This window comes from Belonocnema kinseyi, chromosome 2 (genome assembly GCF_010883055.1).
Source record: "Belonocnema kinseyi isolate 2016_QV_RU_SX_M_011 chromosome 2, B_treatae_v1, whole genome shotgun sequence".
NCBI lineage: Eukaryota > Metazoa > Arthropoda > Insecta > Hymenoptera > Cynipidae > Belonocnema > Belonocnema kinseyi.
In genome coordinates, this window is record NC_046658.1 from 130,157,973 (window position 1) to 130,166,885 (window position 8,913).

Sequence of the window (8,913 nt, forward strand, 5' to 3'; positions counted from 1 at the left end):
GGCTCGTACTGTCGGCTCACGCCTAATGTTCGTTCACTCGCAGGTGCTAGTTGACGTTGTCGTTATAGTTTCTTCTTCTCATTGTCTCGTCGTTGGTTCTTTCGGTGGTAGAGATTCTGGTTCTGCTTGCCCTCACCTCTTTGGTTTGTATGCCACAGCATGTCGAAATTCGCAAAGAGAGACTCTGTGCAGTGCCCTATATTTTGTCCTCCAAAAGATTTTGGTCCGAACGTTTTGCCAACGAGGGCTGAAGTTCTGCGATGTTGTCAGGAGATTCGAAGGCAAAAGGGCTGTCTTTCAGAAAAAGACAAGTAGCCTTACTTCGGAGACATTGCCGACGAACTCCGTTCCAAACTAATAATTATTTGGGAATCTGCTTCTATCCCAACGGTCTCAGAGCAGCGAATTAAGGAATGTCTCACAAATCTTCATAAAAAATACACTACGTTGAAAAATTAATTGAAGAGTAAAACAACTTCTCAAAGTAATAAGGATGAGAAAATCGCCGCCAAGGAAAAGAAGGTTCCAGCCGTAGAGCATGCCTTCTATCATGACCAAAGAGGTAAAAGACGCATGGGAATCGCCAGCGTAGATGTCTCTGAAACAAAATGAATACATAAGAGAGCAGAACGTAATGCAAAAAGAGGCAGACTTAAACGGGGACAGGGTGGGGAAAGCGTTTCTACTGCATCGGCCTCCACATCTTCCTCTACGATTGATATGGATATAGATTCAGATTCCTTCTTTGAGGAAGGTGAAGGTGATAATCATCCTCCTGAAATTAAAGTAAAGGTTGATGTTTCTACCGATGATGATGATTTTCACGACATACCACGCAGACTTGTGCAGAGGAAATCATCGCAGGCGAGACTTGACTTATCTAAAGCAGCAGTAGTTGCTCAAAGATATGGTATAAGTCAACGGGCTGCGGCACATTTAAGCTCGTCTGTACTCCTCACTGCCAATCAAGCAGGTATGATTTCCCCGGATATTTCTCAAAAAGTACCTGAGTGTCTAGTCATAGATAAAAGTAAGATAAGGCGCGAGAAAATTAAAATAGGCTCCAAATTGAAGGAATAATCACGCCATAAGGATTCTATTCGTGGCTTCTACTTTGATCGTCGGAAAGACGAAACATTGACAGCCTCCGAATTTATTAACGAGGAACACATATCTTTGGTGGCCGAACCAGGTTCTAAATACGTAAGCCATGTCACACCATCGAGCCATGCCCAAGATGAGTGTGATTCTATTTATAATTACGTAACAAATAGAACTGAATGGAGGCTTCGATGGAGTGGTAGTCGTGGGCTGTGACGGTACAAATACGAATACGGGCTGGAAGGGAGGAATTATTCGTCTACTAGAGGAACGACTTAATCGTCCCTTGCAATGGGTTGTCTATTACATTTCAATGAGCTACCGTTCAGAAGTGTTTTCGTATTAATTGGCGGACCTACCTCTGGTCCAAACAAATACTCAGGGTCAATAGGGGGACAACTTTGAACTTGTGAGACCCTCGATGTTGTAAAGTTTAAGCAAGTTGAGTGTGACTTGCTTCGGATTGAGCCCACTGATCTCAGCTCAGATCAAAGGTATCTTTATGAGATATCAGAGGCCATACGGTTCGGAGCGTGCTCTTCTGAGCTGGCCTACCGAAAGATAGGCCCCATCAACAAGACTCGGTGGCTAACAGCTGCAAGTAGAATTATAAATTATACATATCAACAAAAAGACCTACAAACAAACTGCAAGTATTAGTTGAATACTAACTTACAGTATACGTACCTCAGTGGTTCCACATCAGACTCTCTGCCAAGCCAGAAAATATACTTCTTGGAATGGTAACCGATCGTAGGCTTAACGTTCGCCAAGACGCACTCACCAAAATCCTGGAGGCAAAACATAAGCAACAGACAACTGTTAGATACAATATTGTGCCGAAAATTAATTTTGGAGCTAATGATTACACAGAAATGATTGATTGGGAACAGACAGATGTTTCACTTACCGTACGTCCAGTTTTAATTCCTATAACAGAGAATGAACTTATCGCTATGCTATCTATGGCAGATGGTTTGATACCAAAGTGGGACTTTATATCTTTCCCTTGTCACACAGTAATGGTGGAAAGAACTGTTCGACTGGTAACAGAGGTGTCCAGACAAGGCATCGGTCCCGAGGCTCGGGACCAACAGATGCGCGCCACTCTTCTTTCTCGAAAGACTGTTAACTTATTTGACACTAAGAAAGACTTCGTGTGTGTAATTAATGAATCTCAGACTTAAATAAGCACGTTCTACATATGGTTGGTTGGTTGGGTAGGGCGTGGGTGGAGCCCGATGTGTAGCCACTTCCACGTAGTGGGTTCTGGGTCACTCGAAGTAGTAGAACTCAGTGAGCTAGAAGCTGCACAAGTATTTGAGCGTTTTACTCGAAAATACACAATTTTGAGCCATTTCCCCCTCCATGAGGATTGGCATGGGGTAACTTTGGCGATTCGATACGGACCTCTAAGTACCCTCTGATGACTTTTCATCGTAAAGACACCTTTGGAAGGCATCGGTATCGATTTTAAGCCCATTAAGCCCCAGCCTATTAACTAATCTATAAGAATCTTTGACGAAAATTTCTATAATTTGAAAAAAATTGAAAATTTTTGAAAATTCTCTAATTATTTAAATTTTGGGCTAATTGAAAAATTCGGCAAGAATAGTTTTGAAATACATTTAGTATCTAGTGAAAATTTGGAATGAAAATTTGGATCTATGAAAAAAATAATTTTTTTTTGTCATTTTCAAATTTTTGAAATGTATATAACTTTCTAATTTTCATTAAAATAAAAAATGTTATTTAGATAATTTGAAAATCTTTCACCCATCTATAAGAAACTTTAACAAAAATCGTTCAAATCGTTCAAATCGTTCAAATCGTTCAATCGTTCAAAATCGAACAAATCGTTCAATCGTTCAAAATCGGAAAAAATGTTCAAAAGTTACCGTGGCTACAGCCTTCACGTAACCATTCATACAGACATACATACAGACTTACAGACATACAGAAATACAGACAGACAGGAAGACACCGACAAAATTTTATGATTTTCAGATTTGGGTGCCGAAACGTAAAAATCCGTTAAAAACCAGAGATAGAAAATTTCGACGATTACATTACACTCTCATAAATGAGAATGTAAAAATGCATAATTCTCTTTTTTCTGAATAAACTAGATGGAATGCAGAGGGAAAGCAGCTGTCCTTTGATTCCTGATGGGGACAACAATCATCTGTTAAGACATCGTCTTCCTCTTTCTGAAGACAGCCACATTTCTATAATGATTAAAGGAGCTAGTTTTATTGAACATGGACAGCTATTCTCAATTCCTCAACCAGACCTAAGGATTGATCCACGTGACCCACCGCCCGTTTTTATATACAGAAGACGTCCGGGAAACGAGCAATTTGCAGCTCATCTTCAGCGTTTCGATAATATTCCATTTGATAATACTGAAGAATCCCACTGTTACGTAACAGAGGGTAAAAACACTTATTATGCAAGACTATATGCTAAACATTCTGAGTTGGGCCGTAACTTCACTGGTTTAACTTTAGTCCATCTCGGTGCTCAAAACCCAAACAAACGAAATCGAATTCAGCGTTACACAGGGATTCTACAAGATTTTCCTAGTAACTTGCGTGTCCCTGACTGGGTTCAGTACTCTGAATAAGTATGTTTATCCGTTCCATGTAACATGCAGATACCATAAATAATGCTAATCTGATTAGTGTCGAATAAAAATATTATTGTCTGCAAGTATATCTTACTTCATTTTATTTCAGTCTCCTCAATTTACAAAGTTATAGTCAATCAATCTTACAAATTTATAGTCAGTTTTACAATCAATATATTAATCAATAAGTCAATCCTACAACTCAACCTTACAAATGTATTTAACCAAATGTTCGAATTTTCGAAGGAAGAAGAGACGATTTTGAACAAAGCACTTTTTTTTCAATCGAAGAGAGAATTATCATTTACATTTTCAATAAGGAAGATAAATTTTCAACGAGGGAAACTTATTTCTACTGAACCGAATGGGGACCCAATAGGATCTTTACGGGTACTTTGTAGAGGCTCCATTCGGTTCCTTCGGTCTGCCAGGGACAATTCAAAAACTACTATCATTTTAACAAATATATACATTCATTACGCGTTAGGCAAAAAGAGACGTCTTGGGGACATCCCCAAGACGTCTTTTGGAACATGTCTTTTGGACATCCAAGGGATGTTCATACGACGTTCAATTCGTTCTTAAAATGTCTAATATTGAACATCTTCAAGACGTTGATTGGCCTGACATAGGACATCCTAGGAACGTCCCAAGGACGTTCTTGGAATTTTCATAGTTTTGCGCCCACTGGGTATGTTTCCATTTACTTGTAGAAAAGTTGATACTCATTTGCATGCAAAATTAATACTTTCTGGGCTGATAGAGTAGCGCCATCTGCATTCTGTCAAAATAGTCAAACGGCATTGAAAAGTAGTTGACCAGCCGAAAATTGTAAGCCCAAAACGAATTATTTATCTCAAAAAGTGAGTTTACATGGGAGGTGGCCGGGATGACAGAGAATGTTCCATATATGTATAAATAATATTATTAAAATTTTAAATTTATAGTAATTTGCTTAAGTTCAAAAAATGCAATTCTGTATTTAATGAAAAGTTAATGTTAATAATTATTATTCATTTATTTAAATACTTGCGGAAGATTGTATGAGACTTGAAGAAGACTGAATGATATGAAGTGGCAAGGGGAGGAGGTAAAAGACGAGGTAAGAAAAGTGAGAAAAAAGTGCGAAGAATGGGCGGATAAATTATGAAAAGAAGAGAAATAAATTGTATGGATTACATTTCAAAGTATAAAAAAAGGCAGAGAGAGAATCAGAAAGTTATGAAAAGGGACACGAAATTAAAGTCGAAAAAAGAAAGAAAGGGGAAAAGAAATCGAATAGGAAAAATAACATAATAGTGAAGAGTTTGAAAGTGGACAGTAAGATGGTAAAGAACGAGATTGGGAAGGTGATGAGAGACATTGCACGCCAGTCAGAGCACAAGCAGAGTTCTGAAACGTGTCAGGACCAAAAAATAAGGATAAAAATTTTTACCGAAAGCATATGAGTGGAATATACAAGCAGCAACAAAGGAAAACGTGAAAATAATAAAAATGGATGGCATGGTGTCAGTGGTAAGAAAATAACTGGTGGTACAGCAAGAAAAGAAAAAGCATATAAAAAAAGATGGAATAATGGTTAGAAAAATAAAATTAGGAAAAGTTATTGTGGATGTAGTATGCGTGTACAGAAGAAGAAGAGAAGAGGGAGGATAATTTTTCTAGGTTTTTTAGAAGATTTAGAAATATTTTTACGAATTTCAAATAAGGTGAAAGCACTTAGAAAATTTCTAAAAACTTTCTTCTGTTTTTGAGGATTTTACAAAATTTTGAGAAAAACTTTAAACTAGCTAAAAATTATTTGAAACGTGTGAAGGTTTGAAACAAAATTATAAACATTTTATGAATTTTTCAATATTTCAATATTTTCAATATTTTCAAATATTTTCAATTTTTAGAATTTTAAAATTTTATAAAAATCGTTTACACTGACTTGAATTAGTTCTGAAATTTTCTTTAAATCTTACTGACTTTTTTTTGAAAATTTAAAGGATATAAAAGGACTTTGGAGATTTCAGCAGGTTTTCAAATATTTATAGAAGATTTTAATAGAATTTAATACAATAAAGGGATTTCAACCTTATAAAAATGTCGAGAGATTTTAACGGATTTTTAATATCGTTGCGTATTCTAGAACATTTTAAGGGAGTTTCAACAGATTTAAAAAATCTTAAAGGCATTTCAAAAGAGTTGATTGACTTTAAGAAATTTTGGAAAATTTTGATGCAAATTATATAACTTCCTGAAATCTTGGGAGATATAGAACGATCTTCTAGAACCTGCATGGTTGCACCAGATTTTAAAAGACTCGAAGGAACTTGTTAAGCCTTAAAAAGCTCTCGCAGCATTTTAACCCTTAAACGGCCAAAACGCCAATACCGGTACACTGCTTTTCAACGGCCAATAACTAAGACCATTCGACACTAGAAAAAATTGAGACACATACATTTTTATTGCTTAGGATCTCCCCTTTCCGACGGTGCCAATGAAATATCTCAAAAAATTTATTTATTATCCCAAAATGCAGTTTAGACAAAAAAACGTGATTTTTCGTGCCAATTTTTTTGGTGAACCATTTTCCAAAGGTTTTCGAGTCAAGAAATACGCCTGAATTTTTTCGAAGCGTTTTGAGCAAAATTTTGGATTTTGCATATGAACAATTTTTGCAAAATTCAAAATTTTGCTCAAAACGCTCCGGAAAAATTCAGGCGTATTCCTCGGCTGATTACAAGAACTTTTTATTCCTGACAAACTTTCCGAAAAGCGCATATTTTTTCAATAAAAAATTTCTAACGACTCCGCATTATGTAATAATGAACAATGTCGCCAGAGGACTACTAGATTTTGCATAAAATTTCTTGTAATTAGCCGAGGAATACGCCTGAATTTTTCCGGAGCGTTTTGAGCAAAATTCTGAATTTTGTCTGGGAAATTCCGATCCCGAATTCTCGTCATCTGATGAATCATCTCCATCAGAGCCAGAGTAATCTGGATTAGGTATGATGATACGTTCATCATTTTCATCGGAATCCCATTCCGATTATAGTTTGTTGCAATTTTTGAGGCTTTACGCTTTGGCATTTTTTTTTTGCTGGGTGTACTCGAAAGTTCCCAGGATGACAATGCGGTGAAGCATTGTCAGAGTGCAATAAGACTCGAAAACCTTTCGAAAATGGTTCACAAAAAAATAGGCACGAAAAATCACGTTTTTTTTTTGTTTAAACTGCATTTTGGGATAATAAATAAATTTTTTGAGGAATTTCATTGGCACCTTCGGAAAGAGGAGATCTTAAGCAATAAAAATGTATGTGTCTCAATGTTTTCTAGTGTCGAATAGTCTTAGTTATTGGCCGTTGAAAAGCAGTGTACCGGTAGTGGCGTTTTGGCCGTTTAAGGGTTAATTAATTCTACACGTTTTCGGGAAATGAATTTTAGTGAAACAAGACACGGCTTTATCTGAAGGTCCCATAGGTAATAAATCTTGCAGATATAAAGACTTATCTACGAAGTGAATCTGTTAAAAAAAATTCAACTCACTTATATACAGTTGTAAAGAATTATCAGTAGTTTGCGTTTCTTTTACGCTGAATCTATCTTGCTAAGATGGACATTGTAATTATTTCCCTTACATTCGTGGGTTTCATTCTTTTAGCCAGTGAGTATGATTAATTATACGCATTTTAACATAATAGTTTTCCATTCGACTAGCCAGTTGCATTATGTAATTTTTGTAAAATTGAAGAAAGGCATCAGTTTCTGTATATTTTTAATCGCTGCAGAAGCTTACAAAGAAAATCTTCGTACCACGACATACTCGTATATAGCGTATGCCATTTTTGAACTCAATTATCTCAAAAGCCTGACGTTACAGAAGAATTTTTATTTAAATTGAGCTTCAGGGGACAAAAAACTATTAGATGTCATTTTGTAAAACCTGGACAAATTTTCGTACTATTAATTTTGCTGCTTGGTGCACAAGAATTATAATTTTTAAATCTTGTGTTTAAATAATTGAAAACTGTAGACAACATTTATTCAAGACGATGTAGGGTATATTTCAGTTCGAACAATATGGCAGGAATGCAATAAGTAGCCAAAATAAGGGACGTGGCGATTCGAAAATATTGTTTGTATTGTTCATTGTTTATATTATACGCCCAACTACCACCTATATGCTACGAGTTAATTTTGTGAGTCGAAATCATGTCCAAATTAAGTAGTAATTCGTCATATGGTGGAGGGTGTAGTTATAATGTTCGTCCCACAAAACTTCAGTTAATAAAGGAGGGTTAGGAGAGGGGGGATTGAAACCGAAAGAGTCCTATAGGTAACTCAATGGCAATTTAATTTTCTGCCATAATTTTTGATATAAAATGATCAAATTAACTTATATATAACGCGGCTGTTGAATTTCCTAGATTTCCGCCCTGCATTTCCGATCAGCATATGATAGTTCTCGATGTATGCTGAAACTCGTCAACCTATACTGAAATCTCAGTCTTGATGCACCTGTAAATAATACCTTTGTTACATAAAGGTTTGTGTGCACCAAGGAGTGACAAGTCTTTTTACTCCTAGGTAAACAATAAATCATTGTTGTACTTTATTGAGAAAAATCCTCAAATTCACGCCGCTTTACCCTATTTCAAGTGACTTGTTGACGAATATTATTTCAGTTTACAAAAAATGCATGATTCTCTTTTTTCTAAATAAACTAGATGGAATGCAGAGGCAAAGCAGCTATCCTCTGATTCCTGATGGGGAAAGCAACAGTCATCTGTCAAGACGTCGCCTTCTTCTTTCTGAAGACAGCCACATTTCTATAATGATTGAAGGGGCTAGTTTTATTGAACATGGACAACTATTCCCAATTCCTCAAAGAGATCTAAGGATTGATCCACGTGACCCACTGCCCGTTTTGGTATACAGGGATCATCCAGAAAACCAGCAATTTGCAGCATACCTCCAGCGTTTCAATAATGTCCCATTTAATAATACCGAAGAATCCCACTGCTACGTAACAGAGGGTCGAAATACTTATTATGCAAGACTATATACTAGCTTGAGTCCATTAGGATACAACTGGGATAATCTCACAATAGTTCTAGTCGATACTCAAAATCCAAATAGGGGGAATCGAATTCAGTCTTGGACTGGGATTCTACAAGTTTTTCCTAGAAACT